At 40.1% G+C, this 23,865-nt stretch overlaps 1 pseudogene; it reads left to right on the forward strand.

The window, feature by feature from the left end:
• Positions 1–2,219: 2,219 nt before the first annotated feature.
• LOC114893919 lies at positions 2,220–23,443 on the forward strand (annotated as a pseudogene).
• Positions 23,444–23,865: the final 422 nt, after the last annotated feature.

Below are 23,865 nucleotides of genomic sequence, written 5' to 3' on the forward strand. Positions count from 1 at the left end.
AGTCGGCCTTTGGCCTTCCATGTCCGCAGTTCCTCCATGTTTGTGGATTCAACCAGCCACGACATGTAGTACTGTAGTATTTACTTTTGAAAAAAAAAAAACCTGCGTGTAAGTGGACCAGTGCAGTTCAAACCTGTGTTGTTCAAGGGTCAGCCATACTCTTAATTTTGAAGGAGAGATGCGCATAAATGTTATTTCAAGATAGCTACAGCAACCAGAATGTTATATGAAAAAAACTGATTTATTTTGCTGACTGAATCACTGGTCCTGTTAATGCTTCTGTGGTTTGGTACCTGCACCCCAAACTGACAAATGCTCAATTTCAGTTAGAGGCGAGTGAAATAAGATTCATCTTCTTTCCCATCCAAATCCCTGGACCCTCTAAATTCTATCCATGGTCCCTTTGCTGCTAGGTTAAGACCTCTGATGCTAATGGAATTTCTGGGGTCTGGTTTTCTTGGTAAAATTTGAACTTGCAGTTCTTTCCATCATAACTAGATCTAGTAGCACCAGGACTTAAATATTTACCCCTGCCTCCCCTCACCCACCCCCCAAAAGACCTTGCATTAGGAGGGATTCACCGAACAAGGCTCTTTGTAATGCCTACGTACAGCCCTTTTCTGATAAACTGTTCTTAAGATGGCTCAATTCTCACCTGTTAGTTTGAGGGACTTTGGCCTATAGAAAATAGACAGTGTATGTTTGTCAAACAATTCTGAAATTCTCGAGGCATTACACATACTCACGTGCTCTCACACTGCACCACCTATTTCTGGAAAGGTCACAACGGACTGGCTTCAGCCTAAAGCTAAGGGTAGGGTTTTTACCCAAGGCTGAGAGAGTAACACATGAATAACAGCAGATAATTCTAGTATTCAGTGCAGGGTTATCTGCACTTGTTCATTTTAAGCATCCTGGGAGGGAAATGGTTATTTCAATTGTATTGGTGGTTACTTGTGGACTTGAAACAACCTACCTTCATTACTTTTAGTTTTGATAAATGATCCCTTTATATTTAAGAGAAATTCACATCCTGTGTGTAATTCTTTCAAAACACATAGACATCTCTAGATTTTGAGAAAAAACTGGACATATTTGACTCTTATTTAATTGTCCATTTGTCCCTCATTGCAAGAAGACATTTCTAACATCGATATCTGAGGGAATCAATGGTACAGACATCATTTAGAAATTGTCCTTGAAAGAAAAATCTTTATTCCAGATACTCATTTCTCTCCTGACCCTAGCCCAGTCTGCAGCCCAAAGGCCAGCAAACTTTTCTGTAAAGCTGGTAGGAAATATTTTAGGCTTTGCAGGTCGTACGGTCAGTTGCAACTGCTCAGCTCTGGCCTCACAGCACAAAAGCAGCTGGAAGTGGTATGTAAAGGAATGTGCGTGTGTTCCCGCAAATCTTTACGGACACCGAAATTGGAATCTCATGTAATTTCACATCACAAAATATTTTTAATTTTCTCAACCGTTTAAAAATCCAAAAATCCTTAGCTCATGGATTATACAAAAACAGGTGATAGGTTATATGAGAAACACAGGGCAAAGTATACAAGGAATCTCTGTTACTTTTATAACTACATGTGGATCTACAATTATCTCAATAAAAATTTCACTTAGAAAAATAAACTAACAGGTAGTTGGCTAGATTTAGCCCCCAGGCTGTAGTTTACTACCCCTGCCAGTCAGAACAGCTTATTAAAATATGATACATAATTTTAAACTGCTCTCCTATTTCTTGATTGTTTTTGACGTGAATGGAATGTTTGAATAGGATTTTTTTCTGACGTGTGCTGTCTCCAAATATTGGTTTTATATTACAGTTCAAATACAAAAGCCTTAGCCATGTAGCTGTTGTAATTAAAGATTCTAGTGTGGCTTAAGTATCTAAGTGATACTAAGTAAATTTACATTTGTCAAATGTTCACTTAACTAAAAAGCTCAGCATATCCTCTCTCTGAAATATGAAAGTCATTTATAAGAAGTCCTCAGTCCTAAAATGTTTTCTTTTAAAATAATAATCTTGACTTTTTAAAAAAAAAATCAAGCAATACCAGGGGATGTGCAGTGAAAAGTCTCTCCTTTCACAGCCCCTCATTTTCCCTTTCAACAGGCAGTCACCATTAGCAGTCGGTGTCTATATCTATAAACGTTTTGGTTTAAAATTGGTCATCATGGCTGTCTTTTGGGGTTGCCTCCCAAAAATCATAATGATAGTAGCTGCCAGTGCCAAAGGGTGCGTGAACCTCACAAACGCCTTGACTCCATACAGCAACTCTCCAGAGCAGGTGACGCTGGCCCCATTTTACAGATTGAGCTCTTGAAGGGCAGAGTCATCGGACACAAGTGGGTCATGGTGTTTGCATGGTTTTGTGGTTTGATGAAACAAAACCCTCCTGATGCTGAGTGGCTGTTGGTATGGAGGTTGGATGAGACATTGGAAAGATAAGCTACCTTCCGGTATTGAAAGCATTCAGTTCTTAAGAGCTGTCACTATTGTAAAGTGAGTTTGTCTTCTTATTACAAAAGCAACATGTGGTCACTGGAGGAAATGTAGAAAAGCAAAATAAAAATTAACCTGTAGGGGCTTTCCTGGTGGCGCAGTGGTTAAGAATCCACCTGCCAATGCAGGGAACACGGGTTCAAGCCTTGGTCCGGAAAGATCCCACATGCCATGGAGCAACTAAGCTTGTGCTCCACAACTACTGAGCCTGTGCTCTAGAGCCCGCGAGCCACAACTACTGAGCCCACGTGCCACAACTACTGAGCCCACGTGCCACAACTACTGAAGCCCATGCACCTAGAGCCCATGCTCCACAACAAGAGAAGCCACTGCAGTGAGAAGCCGGCGCACTGAAAATGAAGAGTAGCCCCTGCTCTCCGCAACTAGAGGAAGCCTGCACACAGCAACGAAGACCCAACACAGCCAAAAATAAATAAATAAATAATTTATTTTTTAAAAAAAATTAACCTGTACTTTAGCCATCACAGCATCTTGCCGTTGGGGACACCTCCAACCCAAGGCAGGTAAGGAAGTTTTCCATCGTCAGTGCTATGATGAAAAGCTTTGTGGAGAGCTGTTGAATGCAACCTTATTTCCTGAAGATGAGCTTTGAACGTAGCATGGTAGTTAAGAGCCCAGAGGCTGCATTCGGAGTACCTGGCTGGAATTCTGGCCCTGTCATTTCGTTAGTTGCATGACCTTGGTCATATTAAGACCCTCTGTGCCTCATTTTTTTAAATCTATAAAATAATCGTAGTACCTACCTCATAGAGTTGTCATGAAGGTTAAATAAGTTAATCTGTGTAAAGAGCTAGAACAGTGCCTGGCACATGCTAAGCACCAGATTGGACTAGCTAATCATAATTTATATTTTTTAATGAGTAGTTAATACTGCCAACAATTCTCAATTACCCAGGAGTTTCCTTAATCCTCAAATTGGTATGTATGACTTTGGAATTAATTACATATTTTATGAATTGGATTTACTTTCTTAATAGTAATTTCTGATGCACCTACTTGAATCAGGACAAACCTACACAGACCTTGCCGTTTATCCTCTTCTCTTTGGTCAAGTAAAAAATGCCTGTACTTTGAAAATAAATAAACATATTAAGTGAACACAATGGAATAGAAATCGCCTATTCGTTGTAAACAAAATTTAATTCTACAGCCAGATAGTGGGAAAGAGTATTCTTATGCCTTGCTAGAGGAAGATTTTGAGGGGGACCAATTTGATGATATCTACCAAAATATTAAAATGTGAGTTCCCTTTGACCCAGCAATTATTCTTACAGGAATTTCTCCTGTGGAATTAATTCAAGTATGCAAATGAGTATGTTCAAGGATGTTCAGAGCAGTGTTGTCCACAAGAACAGTTAGCAGGATACAACCAGATGTCCATGAGAACAGGGCTGGTCAAATAATGATACAGCCATGCAGTCCTGACCACGCATCACTAAAAAAAAAAAAAAAAAATGTGGTTGACCCATGTGTGTTGAGATACAAGTGGTTGAAGGTCAATTATTAAGTAAAATTAAGTTGCAGAGTACTCTGTACAGTTTAATCTCCATTGGTGTTTTTTTTTAAAAGTTATATACATGAGTATTGTCTTAAAGGATATGAAATAACTTTAATGGTGGCCGTCTCTGGTAAGTGAAGCAGGCGTGGGAAAGAGTGGAGAGCTTTTATTGCTTTACTAAAATCTATTCTGTTAGGCTTTTTACAACAAGCAAGTATTACAAATAAAAATAACTTTTAAATTTACCTTAGAGGTTCTCATCCACTTTGCCAGTTTATTCGCTTTGATGCCCAGTTCTAAATATAAATGATACATTAAATGTGTAAAGTCCTTTGGAATTTAAACATTCTATGAACATCTCATCTCTTGTGTTTTGCTTCTTCTACACTCTTCCTCCACACCTATAGCCTCCTACCCACCTTTGGACACTTTTTAACCTCATTTTCTGGAAAATACTGAAAAGAGTTCTTTAAATGCAGTTTATGAATTGCACAGAACGTCTTTCAAAATGTGAACGTGGAAGAATTGATCACCTTCATGGGTTTCTTTGTTATTTTCTGGCATTCTAACTTCAGGATAAAATAGGAATTTACCCGATTAGAGCAGTAGTCATTTCAGCAGCTGACCTTGTTTCTGCCCAAAAAATTCAGTCACAGAGTAGATCTATTCCCTGATTTCATCTGTAACTCACCTTGCACTCCTGTGCTTTCCTTTAACAAAATATTCTCAGAGAACGTGACCACACCTCTGGAGAACAGGGAATATTGTGCTGGGGGCAATACAATGCACTACTGATATTTCACTCCAAAAGAATATATTGATCTTAATGTTTTAATTTAAACTATTGCAATACAGTCAATCATTTTTATCATATTAAATTCATGCTTAGGGCTTCCCTGGTGGCGCAGTGGTTGAGGGTCCGCCTGCCGATGCAGGGGACACGGGTTCGTGCCCCGGTCCGGGAGGATCCCACATGCCGCAGAGCGGCTGGGCCCGTGAGCCATGGCCTCTGAGCCTGCGTGTCCGGAGCCTCTGCTCTGCAGCGGGAGATGCCACAATGGTGAGAGGCCTGCATACCCAAAAAAAAAAAAAATTCATGCTTATAGAAAATTTGGAAAATACAGAATAATACAGAAAACTACCTGTAATCTAGTCCCAAATCCATAGGCAACAGTTGCTAACATTGTACTCTATTTTCTTAGTCTTTTGTTCTGCTTAGTATGTTTTTACATCGTTGTGTAATACACGCTAATGTCTGCACAATTCGAAATTTTTATTTTCCCCTCTTTGTAACCTAATACGGTATTTCTCCATGTTGTCAAAACTATGTATAAATGGTACTTACCATTACTCCCTTGGTGGACATTTGGGTTTCTTTTCATTTTTTTATTCTTAAAAACAATGCTGCTTTTATCACAATGCATAAAGCTCTTTCCATATATAGCATTATTCAGCTAGATTCCCAGAAATTGAATTACTAGGTCAAAAGTCATGAACGGTTTACAGGCTCTTGCTAAATGTTACCAAATTGCTTTCCACAAAGGTTGTACCAGTTTACCCTCATCAGCAATGCTGAAAGGCCAAGTTGACTTTCTCCTTCTCCAGAGCTGTGTGTTATTTTGTTAAGTACAATGCTAATTTAGATAAGCTGATTATCATGATCGCATTAGTGGAGGACTTTTTAAAACTCCATCCATGATCGTATTTTTGCATTAGTTAAGTGATGTGTATTAAATTTTAAAATGGCAAAAAATATCACAAGTGTCCTGATGACCAGGTATCAATTTGCAAGTATAAAATCCACCAACCCCTTAATCCAACATCAGAGTAGGCACTGTATAGGCATAAAATCGCTTGAAATTTCACCACTAATAATAATATATATAATATAATAATGTCATCATTTAGCACATAATTAGTGCAGTAACCAGCAAAAAGGAGAATTATTAAAAATCTGGACTGTTTGCCCAGGGATGTTAGGAATTTATACCATGTGCCTTGATTAGTGTAATCAATATGAAATACCAGTTGTATATAAATCGTAGGACTCAGCAAATGCTGTAACTTCTAATTGGACGATGACGTTCACGATGACCAAAGCTCCCAGCATAGTTAGTGTTTGGTGATGAGTCTGCTTGAAAACTGCCAGGCAGGGAACCATTTCCAATGAATTATCTTTCACTGCTGGTAGCCTCACAGACTGTTTCTGTTCCTGTATTTAAACGTAACTCTTGAAAGCTGAACACAGCCGTGATCAAGGAAGGGGATGGGGCGGGCACCACAAAAAAATGCAGAGCTTTGCCGGATTTTCAGTAACTGAGGGCAACCTAAAAATTGGAAATGCTGCAGTTGAAAAGCCCATGTCAGAAAATGAATGGGAGCCTTGGGATGGGGTGGGGAGATGGAGGGAAGCAGTTCCTTAAAATTGGACATATTTAAAAGGAAGGAAAAAGAAATGCTTATCTAGTGTCTCCTAAGGGCTACTCCTCGTGCCCTCATTGCTATATCATTTAGTTATTTGGGAAAAGATTCAGGATTGCTGCAAAGTAGCTTAGTTTAAGAATAGCCAAAAATGGGTGCTATGAATAATCCTTCAGTGATTAAGGGCTTAAGAGGGCATGAAGATTATATACCATTTGTTGATTTCATTTTTTTTAACATCTTTATTGGAGTATAATTGCTTTACAATGGTGTGTTAGTTTCTGCTGTATAACAAAGTGAATCACCTATACATATACGTATGTCCCCATATCTCCTCCCTCTTGCGTCTGCCTCCCACCCCTCTAGGTGGTCACAAAGCACAGAGCTGATCTCCCTGTGCTATGTGGCTGCTTCCCACTCGCTATGTTGATTTCATTTTTAAAGCAGAAAATCCTGGTACCTCACATTCCTGTTTTTATGTCTGTAGAATGGGATTCTGTAAAATCTAACTGAAAAACTGGCACTAAAAGAACAAAATCTTTAATAATATGATCTTACCCCCAAATGCCTGTAATGATGCCATAGCTAACGTGAAGATTACATCACAGATTATATACCATAATACTGTCAGGAGAAAACAGAAAAGTTGACACCTTCAGTTCAGAAATATTTACTGAACACATACTATGTTCCTGGCATTGTGTGAGCCATGGGGAGACACGAGAGAAGGACATCAATATATGATTTTATTCCTTTCAAGTAATTGTATTTCAGCTATTGCTATTATAAAAGTAACACATGATCATCTGAAATAGATTTAAATCTTACATGTAATTTAAAAAGAAAGACGGAGGACAATCCAATAAATGTGGCTGGGGAAATTTACTATCAAGCTAGAAAAAATAAAGTTAGATTCCCTGCTGTAGTTACAAAAATAAATCCCCCTTGATTAACAAAACCTGAACAAAACTGACAGTTGTGGAAGAAAATACGGAGGAATACATTTTTAGTTTATTCAAAAGACACAAATACCATCAAAGAAAAGAGATTCGACAGCTCCAAATTTAAAACACCGATAATAGTAATAGCAATAAGGCACCAAATAGCAAATTTAAAGGCAAGCAGGATACTTGCCACCTATTTTAGACAAATTATTAACATCCAGCATGCACAAAGATCTCTTTCAAATCACTAAGAAAAAGACAGTCCAACAGAGGAGAACATGGCAAGGGCTAAGGACAGAAAGATGGTGGGAGAGGACAAACCTGTGGTCAGACCATTTGCAAGGGGCTGACTCAAGAAAATGGACTTTAAAAGGACAGGTGAGCTAGTCTCCAACTGTAAGATCGGCAGACCTTTACAGCTGGTGATACCAAGTGTTGGCAAGAGTGGCTAAAATATAAAATATGGGACTTGAGGGTCCAGTCCTTGTAATATATGACTTGTATGTTGCTGCCTTAAGCAAACACACTGACTTGGATAAAATTGTAAGCCCTCCATGCCTGGTCCTGCCCTCTGCTAATTGTGGAAAGAGTAGAGTACAAAGCAGAGGCCCTGCAGCTGTGGTTAGAAGCCTAGACCCACATCTCAGGCCAGCTCTGCCACTTACTGGCTGAGAGGCTGGGGGCAGTGACCCCCAAATACCTTCAATTCATCCTCACACTGTAAGATCTTGAGCAGGTTCATTAATTTCCCAGAAACTCAACATCCTCATCTAAATGATGGGCACAGGTTTAGTGGCATTTGGCCCCTGGCCCAGATCCTGACACATGGTAGGTACTCACTTAATGACGGCTATAATTGGAACTTTGTATTGGATCCCCCATAAATTGTATAATACCTGTGACAATAGACTCTGGGACAGGCACAAAATAAATACTAGCTAATTCTAGTGTTTTGCCTCAAATATTCACAAGAGATTCTCATTTTAGATAATAATGAAATTAAGATATACATTTACATATCTTGTATGCAATTCAAGATGTATACATTGGTATACATTCATAAACGTGGCCTCCCCTGTTGGAATTTCCCCTCCTCCCTTCTGGAAATTCAGAAGTGAAGTGATACCCAATAATACAACTCCTACTGGACATATAAAGTAGATTTTACTGTGTACAAATAAATGGGTGTATAGACAGATTGCTCAGGGATGATTATACAGTTCATCTTATGTATTAGGGCATTTTTACTTGTATCTATATCTTACTTGATAACAATGCAAAACAGAATGTAACTTTTTTTTCCCTTTTCTTCCTCCCAACACACCTGTTGATCAACAATCCTGTTCATCATTTCTCCAAACCAGATCTTTTTTTCCCCTGGAGCTTTAAACATTTTTATTTTGAAATAATTTTAGATTTAGACAAGAGTTGCAGAAATAGTGGTTCCCAAAAATACCCTTCACTGAACTTCCCCAAATGTTAACATCTTACATGAGCACAGTACAACTGCGGAAATGAGGAGAATAACCTTGCTACAATACTGCCGCCTGATCTCTGACCTTATTCAAAATCTGCCAGTTGTCCCACTCAGGTTCATTTTCTGGTCCACGATCCCGTTCTGCATCCCACGTTCATTTAGTTGTCCTCTAACAGATCCTCAGTCTTCCTTTGTCTTTCATGACCTTGACACATTTAAAGAGTACTGACCGGTGTTGTGTAGAATGTTCCTTAATTGGAAATTCTTTGATGTTTCCCACGATTAGGTTGCAGTTATGCAACTTTTTTTTTCAGGAATGCCACCCGTGGCTTTTTTCAGTGCATCATATCAGGACTTACCTGAAGTCAATATGTCTCATTAATGATGATGTTAACCGTGGTCACTTGGTGAAGGTGGTGTCCATAGGGTTTCTTCATTCTGAAGTTACTCTTCTTCTCTTTGTCCTTAATAAGAACCCTGGGCGGGAGATTCTTTGAGACTATGCAAATACTCCATTTCTCATCATTCTTTTGCTCACTAACTTTAGCATCCATCCACCGTTCTTGGCTGTAACAGTTATCCCTGTGGTGTTTGCTAAATGGTGATTTTCAAATTCTGTCATTCCTTTCACAATTGTTAATTGGAATTTCGGTAAGAAGGCTCTGTCCTTTCCCCCCATTTGTTTATTGACTTGTATCATTTATTATTCTCATTGCTTATTTAGTTCAAATCACTCTAGATTTGGCCATTCGAAGGTCCTTCAAGTTGGCTCCTGTGTCCTTTCAACATGGCCCCATAGTTTTTAAAGCACTTCATTACTTTCTGGTATCACAAGATGTTCCAGGTGAATCTTGTGTATTACCTGCCCCAGCTCTGAGATTAACTGTTTCTCAAAGGAGCTCTGGTTCTTTTTATGGGAGAATAGTATTTAATCGTGATCTGCACACTAGTGTATCCATTGCCACTGGGTGTCTCTAGACTGTATCTATCTTGCATCTTCCCTCCTCTCTCCATCCCCACCACCATCCCCCTGGTAGAAGTCATCATCGTATTTCACCTGGATAACTGCCTCTTTATGGATCCCCCTACTTCCAGTCTTGCCTTCCTCCAAGCCATCCTCCAAACAGTAGCAAAAATAGAATCTTCAGACATTAGCTGGACACCATCATTTCCTTGCATAAAACCTTTGCTGGGTGTCAAGATTAGGTCAGAATAACTGAAATCACTCTGTCTTCAGACATAGGGGGAATTGAAGCCTTGCTCAAGGCCTGCCATGTCTTAGCACAGGGTTGGCAAACTTATTTTGTAAAGGACCAGAAAGAAAATGTTTTAGGTTTTGCAGGCCACTCAGCTCTGCTGTTGTAGCACAAAAGCAGGCATAGAGGGCTTCCCTGGTGGCACAATGGTTAAGAATCCGCCTGCCAGTGTAGGGAACATGGATTCGAGCCCTGGTCCAGGGGCATTCCCCATGCCACGGAGCAACTAAGCCCATGCACCACAACTACTGAGCCTGCGCTCTAGAGCCCACGAGCCACAACTGCTGAACCCGTGTGCCACAACTACTGAAGCCCACGCACCTGGAGCCCGTGCTCTGCAACAAGAGAAGCCACTGCAATGAGAAGCCCACGTACTGCAACAAAGAATAGCCCCCGCTCGCCACAACTAGAGAAAGCCCATGCACAGCAACGAAGACTGGCAGAACCTGGAACCCATGGGGAAGGGGATTCTGGCAACAGACAGATTAGCCCAGTGGCTTTCACGTTCCCGTGGACTGAAATTCCCTCCATACCGTGGCTGCTTTCTCCCCTTGCTCACTGCACACACTCCACTATGTTCTTCTCTCTCAGTTCTTCAAACCTGCCAGTCTCTTTTCCACCTCAGGACCTTTGCACATGCTGTCCCATTTGCTGGGAATGCTCTTTCCACCCGCTTTTTTGATCTTTTTTATCTTTTAGATCTCAGATGAAAGGGTACTCGCTTGGAGAGGCCTTCCCTCACCCTTCTATTTAAAATCACCTTCCCTTTGAGTAGAGTCTGTCTTATCTCAAAGCTAAGGGACCTCAGCACCTTAGTTTTGTTCCTTGTCACCTCTCCAAGATTTAGAACAGTGCCTGGCATACACAGGTGCTCAGATACACACTAAATGAATGTAACACTTAGCACGAATGGCTAACATTTCACTTGCCTTATATACTATGTTGATTGATTGTTGATCTGCTTTCTATATCCATATAAGCTCTTTTAGGGCAGAGGTTAGGACTCTAGCATTTATTGCTTATACCTAGCCCCTAAAATAGTGCCTGGAACATAGTTGGTATTAAGTAAATATTTGTTGAATGAATCTCACGCATTTAAAAAACCTTACTATGGATAGTAAATACTAGATAATCATGGAGATCAGGTAAAATTACATAGCAAAATTTTCTTTTTATTAAGTATGTTTGATGTCCTTTCAGTGTCTAGACTTCTCATATTTTCATGTGGCAACCCATCCAAGGAGGGGAACTCTGGATTTGGAAGGTCCCCTCCAAGTGTGGGACCAGCGTGACCTGTCAGTTCTTTGCCTCACCTTAAGATGTCACTAAGTGACTTGGCCGTGGCTTCCACTGGCTGTTGCTGGAAGAGCTGGGAGGTCAGGCCAGGGAGGGAGGAAATGACCTGGTGTCATGAGCAAATCTCCCACTTCCTCCGGCGCCTGGCAGACAAGGTGACGAAGTGCTGATGTGTCCCTCCTGCTTTACGGGGCATTCATTAGCACACCTGATATTCCAGAGCCCTGGAAACCTGTTTTCTTCTACAGCCAGAACTTTAATAAATCAGGCCAAGCCAGATAAATCATGTCACGTCACCATTGACTCCATGGTCGTGGGTCCAGCACTGTTCCTAGGACACTAGGATGGACTCACGTGTTCAGTAATATTTCTGCTTCCAGGAAGTAGTGGGGGAGCTGATAAATATAGGAAAGAAAAAAATAAAAGTAACAGAAAAATCCTAAAAGCAAAGTGGTATTCTGGATTGGATCCCAAAGCAGCGAAAAAGAACATGAGTGGGGAAAATTGGTTAAATATAAACAAAATGTCTAGTTTAGTTAATAGTGTTGTACCAATGTTAATTTCTTAGTTTGTTAACTAGGAGAAGCTAGATAAAGCATATCTAGAACTGTACTATCTTTGAAATATTTCCATAAACCTAAAAGTAGTTTTAAAAGTGTACGAGGCAGTGTTGGCTTGGATAGCAGGGATATATTTTGTAGGCTCCTGAGGCAGTGAGTGAATTCCTGAAATCGAACAGACCTGGGATGAATCTTTACCTCTACTACTTACTAGCTGTGTGACCTTAAGCAAGTGACTTAACTTCTCAGAGTTTTAGTTTTCTTACTTTTTTTTTTTTTGTGGTACGCGGGCCTCTCACTGTTGTGGCCTCTCCCGTTGCGGAGCACAGGCTCCGGACGCGCAGGCTTAGTGGCCATGGCTCACGGGCCCAGCTGCTCCACGGCATGTGGGATCTTCCCGGACCGGGACACGAACCCGCGTCCCCTGCATCGGCAGGCGGATTCTCAACCACTGTGCCACCAGGGAAGCCCTAGTTTTCTTATTTTTAAACAATGTCCATGTCATTGGGTTGTTGTGAGGGCTCCATGAGATAATATCTCCTAGTATGGAACATGCACATCATAAATTCTCAATAAATGCTACCTCTCCTTTCTCTGGCATTTCAGAAAAAAAAAAAAAGCAATCAGCTGTGCTTAAATATTTGGAAAATAAATAACAAGAGGTGAGATTTGTATTAGGTCACCAAGGTTGGCTTTTTTGTATTAGAAAAGCAGGAAGGGGACGAGCGCCCCACCTGAAAGTGAGCCAAAAGAATCACATTTGGTCAGTTTTTAAATCTATGAAAAGTATTTCTTAAGCTGTTGAAAGGCATTTTTCTATTAAAACTGGTCTTAAAACTTGTGATTTTTTTCTAAGATAAAATTAGAGATGAGCAAAGCAATACTTGTGAAGGTTATTCACTGCAGCACCGATTATAAATGCAAAAGATTGGAAACCACTTAAATGCCACCAAGTAGGGAAGAGTCTGGGTAAATAACTTATGGTTCATCCATTTCATGGAATTCTCTGAAGACATTTTTAGAAATAAAAAGCAAGTGTCTGTATATATACATATATACTTATATGACATAGTCATACACAAAGATGCATTGACAAAAAAGAATAGGGTGCAGAATGTGCACACAATATGCTATCATTTATATATCAAAAAGAGTATATGTTAGTATTTATTTCATATATGCATCCAGTATCTCTGGAAAGATATGCAAGAACCTGGTAATAGTGGTTGCTACTTGATCTGCACCAAAGAAAGGGACCATCTATCTTGTTAAAAGTCACATCCATCTTGTTAAATTGTTACTGCCAATAAAATTTTACATTTTTTGTTTAGGAATGTTTAACCAGAACTTATAACATACTTACTTCTTCAATATATTTTTTAACTTTTTATTGTGGAAAATTTCAAACATATACAGAGGAGTGAGAATCATAATGATCCCCCCTGCACCTATGACCCAGCTTCAATAATGATATAACTTCTGTTGCTCTGATTTTGTAGTATAGTCACCTTGTTTTCATCAATTACACAAAAATTAATAATTGTAATAGTGACTCAGTTCTGACCAAAGGAAGTTAAATTTTTTGAACTTATGTATAAATTTCCTTGCTGAGAATTTTGATAAGGTGATCAATAAAAGACTTCTAAGCAAAAAATATTTATTACATTAATATAAAATTCCATGAGGATGTGGAATTGAAGTGCAAATTTAAGGAGAAAACTTAAATAATGACATAAAATTTCAACTATTAAAGAACAGCTTATTCATGTATGATTTAAGTGGGTGACAGTGGAGGTCAAGGATACATGATATTTAGATTATTTTCAATACATTTAAAGAAATTATATAACAAATAATTATAGTGCCAGAGTCCTTTTAAGCTGTTTAAACATAGGAAGATTTAGATATAAACTTTAAAACATGTAAGGGAGTACATACTTTTAAGATATTATTTTATAGAGTATGAGAGAAAAACAGTTTGAAGATCACAGCTCTAGAAGACCTGATGTTTATTTCCAAGTCTCAGGGAGCTGTTGTGTTGATGGGATAGAAGGTCATGCCTGCCTGAACCCTGAGACAGCACAGGGAACCTGGAACCTGAGATTGAGGTCTGATCAATGTGTCTCTTTCCCACTATCCATCATGACTGAGATGGATTATTTCAGGAATGCAAGGTTGGTTTAACACTTGAAAATCAACCAATTTAATTCCCCCATCCAAGCCTAGGGTCACAGATGTTTAAGTCCCCTTGGCCATTGTATATATATAGAAATAAACACCACTAGCCACCATCCCTTCCTTTACTTATCAAGCAACCTGTTGAAAGCAACCTGTTTTCTCTTGAAAACTTTTTTCTTTCTTCAATGCGTGGATAGTGGAGGGTGAAACACGTGTGTACTCTAACCAACTACCTTGAAAGAATGGTGGCCACTCTGTCTCTTCTCCCTGGCTGCGTATTCTGTCTTAACACAGTGTTCTTCCAAGAGTGGCTTTTCTACCTGCAGTTGGAATCCCTGTAGATTCCTGGGCCCCAGCTCAGAACCCCTGAGTCAGGCTTTCTGGGAATCTGTGCTTTAAACATCTCCCCTCCCCAGTACCCTAAAGTTTATAAAATGCCATTCTAACTCACTTTCACTATTCACACTGTTCAGAAAATAAAGTCTCTATTTTATTTCCACACTGGGGCCTTCCCTAAACCCTGTCTTGGCCTTTCTGCGACCTGACTGTTCCTCCTCTGATCCCTTTGAGGGTTTCACTTCCTTCCTATGCTCCCCAATACATATGCCTCCTGCCCCGTTCTCCTCAGATTTCAGTCGCCCGCCTTTCTGCTGATGATTCCCAAGTCCCCATCACTAATCCCAATGCTTCTCCTAACAGTGGCCAACTTTACTGAGTACTTACTGAGGAATGTGCACTAGACCTTCACTTTGATTAGCTCATTTATTGCCCAGAGTAGCCCTTTGAGATAGGTCATCATTATCACCCTCTTACAAATGATAAAACAGAAGCTCAGAGGGAGAAGCAACTTTTTCCAGCTTGTAACAATTAAAACTGGGTTTTGAACTTGGGACAGTTTGACCTCTTAACCTCTCTGTAGATACCTCACCTGTGCTCCAAAATGCCTGACACAGAACTTGGTACCTTCCCTTTGCATTCTCCCTCCCCAACTCCTAGGCCAGATATCTTCTGTTTGCCCTTCCAGAACCACAGGATGTAACCCCATGTCCTGAGTCTTCACATCTGGAAATACTCCCTGCAGATCTCTAACTTCATCCTTTTACTCTCTTATCTCGCATTTTTTTGCCACTCACTCTCCTATTACTAAAAATGAAGTACAATGAAGATCTCTCAAAAATTATCTGAACTTAGTGACAGAACCAGAAACAAAGTAACATGTCCAGGTATGGAGGCTTCTCTACTTGTAAACAGGACGTTGCTGAGTCCACATTATGCAAAGTCTAAGTGATGGAACACAGGTAACCCTTGTTAAGGTGTGAAGTGAAGGTGTAAATAGAACCTTCACTTTCTTTTCTAACCTAATCACATACCTCTTCTTCCCCACATTTGACTCTGTCATTGCTTTAGTATTTATCAAAAATGAATAATTAATGATCATAAACCCTTCAGAAATAAGCACAAATAGGAAAATGCGGTAGACCAGAAGGCTGATCATGGTGGCTTTAATAATCAATCCAGCCTAAAGATTTAATCCCTCCAAATGTGCCCTTTATTTTTTAACTTGGATTATTTGTAATATTTTTTTTCATATAAAAACCCAGAATTTAGCATTCTCTTGAGAAATCAGACAGTCCAGCAACAGCAGGTCCACTTTCCTACATGTCAGTAATTGGTAAGGGCAGAATGTTGACAGTTCTCTTTAGACAGGGCATGGGCTCCCCAGATCACTGCATCTCTACCATGTCCTGTCATCTCTCTGATTCTGCCCCTTAGTGTCAGCGGCCCTTCATCTTCCCACTTGGCGTTGTTTGTTTAATCTAGCCTGCAGTCTCCCTTTAGACTTGGGCAAGAGGAGCCTCTGCCCTGGACTCCTCACTTTTGTGTCTCTGAATATAAAACACACAAAAAAAATATTTGCTAAAAGTCATGGGCAAGCCTGCCCCTCAACATCTGGTACTCAGCGGTGGCATTGTGCAACCCATGGCATTAAACAGGCACGCTTGTGACTGACACCGTTCAGACCCCGGGAAACACTTCACATCTCTGGTCCCATTCTGCAAAGCAAAAGGCACTTGCCTCTGAATGCCTTGAAGGTTTGTTGTCATACTGCTGCCAACATCAGACAACACTGCTTCATGGTGCATGGAGGATTTGAGCACGGGAAGCACTTAGGAAAGCGAAAAGACGACTGAATTAACTGTCGGAGCCTTCTCCCATGCCATAAATGCATCAGATACTTGTATAGCCCATCTCCATAGCAATACCAGAGCAACCCCTTTCTTGTTTCGCATTGTCCCAATTCATTATTCTAGAGGTGCTTACAAAGAGCACAGTATTTGTACCGGGACATTTTGTAATATTAATTCATATAACTCTTCAATTTGCTTATACCTTGGTCCTGACGTAGCAGGCTTAGATTCTCAACATTGGCAGCTGGACAAACACTGAATGCTAAAATTGAACGTAGTTTTATTTTTATAATGAATATTTAATGGGATTTAACAAATTCTTTTAACTATATATATATATTTCAGCTTCAGCTTTGTGTAAATAATTTTTATGTAAAGCTTGATCTCAATTATCATTTGTATTTTACCTTTCCATCTTAAATAATTTTGGACATTTTGGTAGAAAAATATTTTAAAACATTTGTGAAGTATTTATAACATCTAATTTTTTAATGAGTATTCACATTTTTTATACTTTGATAATTGTATTTGATTTTTTTCCATTTTAGATGATTATTGACAAAATCAGGGGTCAAAAAATGACAGGATTTTATTTCAAACAGCCTAAGGGCTATATTTACCCCATGAACTAAGAATGGGTTTTATATTTTTAAAGGTTTGTGCAACAAACCGAGAAGAATATATGAGATCGACCACAAAACCTGAAACATTTATTATCTGAATCTTTACAAAAATATTTTAGTCTTTGGTCAATAGAATATAAATTATGTAAAAACCTGACTGTAACTATACATTTTATGAGTCTACTGAAATGGAAACAACAAAAAGAAATGGGATAAATAATAACTTATGAATTATGTTTGTTACTCATATGAATATCACAGGCCCATCAACAGGACACCCAGACGTGCAGTAATAAGTAAATTCTCTCCTCTGGTTGTTTGCAGACTTTTAATCATATATAAACAATAACTTGACACGTATGTTTTGCTTTTGTCATTATGAATGTATACGTGTCAAAGTGGGAAGATTAAATGTTTTGAGATTTGTTTAATGACTTGCACGCCTCCTGGCATATGGTGTGCGAGCCATAACCCACGAATGTTGTTGGCAGATCTGCCTGTCCGTTTTCCTCTGCCCCCTGAGCGCATCTGAGTTTCAGTATTGCCTTAGCCTAAAAATTTTGACCAGAACTCAAGTGACAGATCCCAGTATCTATCGCCCTCTGTTGGCGTTGAGCAGAGTTGTCACACTTTTGCTTCCGCGTGGAGTTGTGTTCAAATGCGGAAAAGCTCGGAGTTAAACACATAACTAGAGGAGTTTCTGTGCTTTGTATTAATATCCTGGTTACATAATAACTTCAAAATACTTGAAGCAGCAAAGGTGCTTTATGAGGCAACATTTTTTTTTTTTGAGGCAACATTCCTATCCCAGGAAAAAAGCCATTTTGGTCAAATCCTGTCTTTCTTTTTACTAATCATCATCATTGCTGCAAACGCTTTGGGCCAATGTTTCCATTCAGTCTCTCAGACCTTTTCATTGATATTATTTTGACACCGGGAAAGAGACGCATCTTCCGGTTAATTGATGGAAGAAATAACACTAAGTCAAAGGATGGGAGGGCATTGATAACCCCAAGGACTGACTCAATCCCCTCGCCACTGGAGGCAAAATAAGACAGACGGAGAAGGGGGACGCGGAGAGGGATGGTAGGGGAGGAGCTGGGAAGGGAGAGTGAGAGAGGATGCCTCTGGGCTCCGACCCCCACTGGGTCCTTAGCAGCTGCCCCTACCTTAACTGCTTCCTCCTTAACAGGCTTTCACCAGCTACGCCGGTTACTTTCTTTCTGGGTGGAAAGAGGTATTGCTCCTTTTAAGGGTGAGCCTTAGCGAATCGGAGCTTTGGGGTCTTTCTCCTGAAGCCCCGCTGACCGACCCCCAAGTGCAGGCTCTCAGTGGTCAGACCCCACTCATGAGAGCAAACAGACCACCCTCCCCGAGGGACGCCCCTGAAAACGTTTGCGACCTGTTCTGCTCTGGGATTGAGTCCCGAGAGGTTCTGAAAGTGCAGTGAGGGACTGTCTCAGCACTACAGACGCGTGCAGGAGTATCTGGATCCTGTTCCTTAAAGGAATCAGGAACGTTGCTCATCCCACATTTGAATCTACATCTGACACGTATTTTGTCCTGCGTTGTAAGTACTCAGACATTTTTCTACAGTTGCATAAATTAGTTCTTACCTGTGGCTTTCAGTTTCACACCTTTTTAAGATCTTTACCATAACCAGAGAACTAACTTATGCAACTCTAGGTTAGTATACTTCTGAGTGTTCCTTTTAGGGTTCAACCTATAAAAGCCAGAAAGGGAAAAAAAAAAAAGTTTGGTCTAAGAAATTAAGAAAGATTTTCACTTTTGCCTGGGAGTACCGTTTAATTCTGCAACTCACTTTTTAAAAATCCATTGAAGTAGTATTCTAGCACACTTGCTACATTTTCAACATTCCTAAAACTGCCCACAGTACTTTAAAAAAAAAAAACCCTCTAATCACATTTCACATTGACTTTCATTTTGTCACTTTGAATCGGGGCAAAAAGTCTCAAGATCTTTTCTGTTTTCTTGTTTTTGAAAATAGCGATTCCAAAGGAGGGGCAGGGGCCTTTTTCCCCATATAGGATTTTATTTTTTAAACTCAGATCCACTGTTCTGACATGCTAAGACATCGGAGTCTTTTCGTGCCTATACTTTCCCTTAATTCCATCATTGACATATTTTGATGTCTGTAAACCCAACAGAAGGAAGGGTCCCGAGTAACCAGACGTAAGTCAGTATAAAAAAGGAGTTGGGGGATCTTGGGGACACGGACTCCTCTTCAGAATCCCCTGAAAAGAGATTGACCATTGACAATTTAAATCTTCAATGCTTTATTTCTTTGTTTGAGTCTCGGAATGCCATTGATACCTTCTTTGTATTTATAATTGTTTTAATTAGCCACCCAGCAGGGGCCCCTCTCCCAGCTGGATTATGGGCAGCACAGCAGGACCTTACAACCCAGTTAAAACAAAGCCCAGACTTTATGGCTCGCTTAATTTCTTTTATCTGTATCAAAAATTTTTGTTCTTTTTTCTCTTGCTCTCCCTCATTTTCACTCTTTTTTCCCCTCCCCCTCATGTTTGTGGGGTCAGGAGCAAAAAGCTTAGACTCCCAAAATGGCTTTGCTTTTGAAGAATCAAAGAATTATGGAAAAACCTCTACAGTGAATATTTATCAGCAGCTCACATCTCAAGGAGGAAAATAGCATGTGCTTGTCCCCTGCTCTTCGTAACATGCCATAAACCTCTACCGTGATTGTATCTTGAGCATTACGCTGAAATTGATGTCGGTTGCTAAACTTTAGTGGGCGGAGGGGAGGGGAACGTTAGCAAGAAGGCTCCTCTGTTGTCCCTGGTGTTGTTTGTTCTATTTGACCACATCCTTCTTTTGTGGATGGAAATCTGGAGGATCAATTATGATGCAGATCTGACACCATTTCCATTTGTGGGAGCGGCGTGGCCAGGGATGTTTGGACTTTTGGAAATTCTTACATTGTTAAGACTGTTTTTCCTCCACTTTGAACTGGATGCTGCTACTTTGGTGTGATCACAGACACACTGCCTGACCCAGAGCATTTCATCAGAAGAAACAGAAACATAGGGCTTGTTTGTGGCTTTATAGAAATTGCCAGGGCCTCTCTTTATTTGTGAATCTATAGAACTGCCAGTCTAGAAATTAAAACAGGACTGATCCCTGTGGAAACATGCATCACTGCTAAAAGTAATCTTCCTTCACTATGCTGCAAATAATCTAGTTTAATTTTTTTCTAATAATACCCGAAATAACTTATTTGCATTTAAAAAGAAGTGATAGCTCCAGTTATCAGATATGGAAAAGGCTTTGAACTGGCTTCTGTATTTCTGTACAAAGGTCTTAAATGTTGTTGAGCCCTACCTTTATTTCTAGAACTTCCCAGCAACCAGACAGGGTTGGGAGTGGAGGGGTGTTGTTTTCAGTTTGTGTACAATTACCCAGTATTTGGGTGTCTTGAAAACCAAGGATGGTTATAATTAAAATTTTATCGTGTTACCTGGATTTATTTTTGGCTTTGTAGCCTATCAGAGACCCAGACATTCCCTTGGCTTTGTAAAACAGCAAATATCACAAAGACCATGAATAAATACCCATAGCAATTTGTTGGGTGCAATTGTAAGGCTTTGAAATTCAATGACAGGATTGAGAAGAGGCAGGAAACCCTGTGTGAGCTAGAGGTCTAGGGGTTGGGAGACTCTTGCAGGAGCCTAGTGTCCTTGAGGGGCACTAAATTACTAAAGGATCAAAGAACGATGCCCAACATTGTCCGTGCGACATATGTATATATTTATGTTCATGAAGATAGTATAGTTTGATGGTTGCACAACATCACGAGTGAGCTCTGCCTCTTAATTATACACTTTAAAACAGTTAATTTCATGTTAGGTGAATTGCATGTCAATAAAAAATAAAATGAGACAATCTCACCAAAAAAAAAAAAAACAGGATAATTAAGATTTGGAAAGCACTTTACAATTTACAGATTTTTTTCTTCTATTTTTTAACATGCACTGTCTGGCTTAATCCTCATAGGATAGGACCCCTTTGGGATCCATGTTTTGAATATTCATCTCATTTCGTATCCAGGCGAGGGGACTCGACTCACCTAGAGTCACCCTCTAGTGACAGCACAGAATGAGAGACTTAGAAATCCTGCTTTTCTGTAGTGCGCTTGCTCCATCAAAATGACAAACAACAGCCTAGTTTTCTACGTGTCGATTTACAGGTTTTGTGGATGCTTGTTTGCTTGCTTAGATGGTATTAGAGTGGGAAATGTGGCGCTTAGAAGCCAAGCAGATCTGTGCTGGGAGCTGCTAAGTACTTGCTCTGAGCCCCTCCCCCCCACACCGGCACCCCCCTCCCGTGCTCATCTCCACCTGGGGCTGGATCTCACCCAGCCTCCCAGGGCTGCTGTGTGATTTCCAGAGCCAGCCCAAATGCAGTACATTATAAACATGCTTTATAGTGTATCTGTCATGCAGCCAGACCTCAGTAATGGAGCATTTTCACTTCTATGATGATGGTTATAATCGCTGTCATTTTTATTCCTATAAATGTGACAACATTGACCCACAAGCAAAGGCAGAGAATTCTTTTCAATGTAGAATATGGTTCAGAGCGTCAGCAATTTTAATCTGTGTGCAGATTAAAGATAAACAGGAATATTTTTAAAATCACTTATTTGGGAGATTTTTATTCCCCTCACAGATGTTACTGTGAATATCTGTATGTCTGTGTAAGTATATACATATCCATACAAGAAATCCCCATCACTGTAAAATATTATATGTTAGCATAGGCATGGAAGGAAAAACACTGGAGAAACCCATGGTCTCTGGAGTGGGTGGGCTCATAGTCTTTCCTTTCCATGGAATATGTTTTGTAACGCTTGATTTTTTGTTTGTTTGCCTTCTTCATCCTATATCACCAGTCCTGGAAGCATGCCAGGCACAAAGTGGACCCTCCATACATTTTTTGTGGAATTAATATATATAGCGAATATGTAACCAGGAAAGCAATGAAGGGAATTACACAAAATAAGTTTTACGAAATCACCGCTTTTATCACAGTAAGGAAAATACCCTATGATAATATACTGGTCAAATTTCCAACAAAAGATGTATTTCCAACTTTATTTTTCACTTTCTTTTTTCTTAAGCCCGAACTGAAACAACAAAAGGCATGTTTTTTTCAGAATCTATTAGAGGCACTGAGCTCCTGGTGGAACAAGCTGGATGGCTCTTGTCCTGGCTAAATTCTATTAGCGGAGGGCCACGCCGGTGGCTTTGCGCTGCCTTGTGAGCTTCAGACGGTTTCGACTGCACCTCCTGAAGTCCCTCTTCATGACATCATTCACATCTGTGGCGACTTAAGCCTCCTGTTTCTTTGAAAAAGGAATTTGAGAATATGAAGGGTTTATACTCTCTAAACTAATTAGCAGTGACCAGTAACTTGAGGAGGCCAACGTGCCCTCTAGGACACTCAGTTTACCTGGGGGTCTCACCAGGTCCATCCAGCCATTTCTAGATGCGTTACCAACCCCAGTGAGGGAGGAAAGGAGGCGTGCACGTTTTTAAAATAGAGAACTAATTAAGTGTAGTTCTTCCAAGATTTCTTTTTGTGTGATGTGACCTGGCAACCAAATGTAGCATCCGGTGTTTGAGAAATGGATTTTCAAGGAAAAGGTGGTGCTCTACGGAAAAAAGTTTAATTATATAAAGCAATTAGTGAGATGGATACATTAAAAGAGAAGACAATAAGTGGGTTTTCTTGCATAATTGTAACATACAAAATATGTATTTATAACATACATAAATAATATAGTGTGCTCTATCCTGATATGGAACAAACTTGAAGATATAGTAAATAAGGAAGTCCAGGTATAAAATGGTGTACATAAGAACTGAAATTCGAATGGCTAGGATGGCAAGAAAAGCCAGCAACTTCTACGTACCCACTGAACCCAAATTGGCATTTGTCATCAGGATCGGAGGTATCAGTGGTGTGAGCCCAGAGGTTTGACAGGTGTTACAGCTTCTTCGCCTCCATCAGATCTTCAATGGCACCTTTGTGAAGTTCAACAAGGCTTCAGTGAACATGCTGAGAATTGTGGAACCGTACATTGCGTGGGAGTACCCCAACCTGAAGTCAGTAAATGAACTGATCTACAAGCGTGATTATGGCAAAATCACCAAGAAGCGGATTGCTCTAACAGACAATGCGTTGATTGCTCTACCTCTTGGCAAATACAGTATTATCTGCATGGAGGGTCTGATTCATGAGATCTATACTGTTGGAAAACGTTTCAAAGAAGCAAACAACTTCCTGTGGCCCTTCAAATTGTCTTCTCCACGAGGTGGAATGAAGGAAAAGACCACCCATTTTGTAGAAGGTGGAAATGCTGGCAACAGGGAAGACCAGATCAACAGGCTTATTAGAAGGATGAACTAAGGTATCTACCATGATTACTTTTGTAATCTGGTCAGTTAATAAACAGTGACTGCTTTCAAATTGAAATTAAATAAATTAATTAAATAAAATGGTGTACTTAGTATAACAAAAAGCATATAGGTTTAGCAGCATCCCTGGACCACTAAATGCCAGAGGTACCCACCCCCCCCCAGCTGTGATCACCAAAAATATCTCCAGACAGTGTGAGATATCCCCTGCTTAAGATCATCCCTGCTTAAGAACCACTGGGCTAGGGAATTCCCTGGCAGTCCAGTGATTAGGACTCCACGCTTTTACTGCCGAGGGCGCGGGTTCAATCCCTGGTCGGGGAACTGAGATCTTGCAAGCTGCGTGGTGAGGCCAGAAAAAAAAGAACCACTGTGTTAGACTGTGTAAGTCATCCGGTGACTGTTTTCCAGTTTTTCATCTCACCAACTTTT

The sequence above is a fragment of the Monodon monoceros genome, unplaced genomic scaffold, assembly GCF_005190385.1.
Source record: "Monodon monoceros isolate NGI ecotype Baffin Bay Population unplaced genomic scaffold, NGI_Narwhal_1 Super_Scaffold_13, whole genome shotgun sequence".
Classification (NCBI taxonomy): domain Eukaryota; kingdom Metazoa; phylum Chordata; class Mammalia; order Artiodactyla; family Monodontidae; genus Monodon; species Monodon monoceros.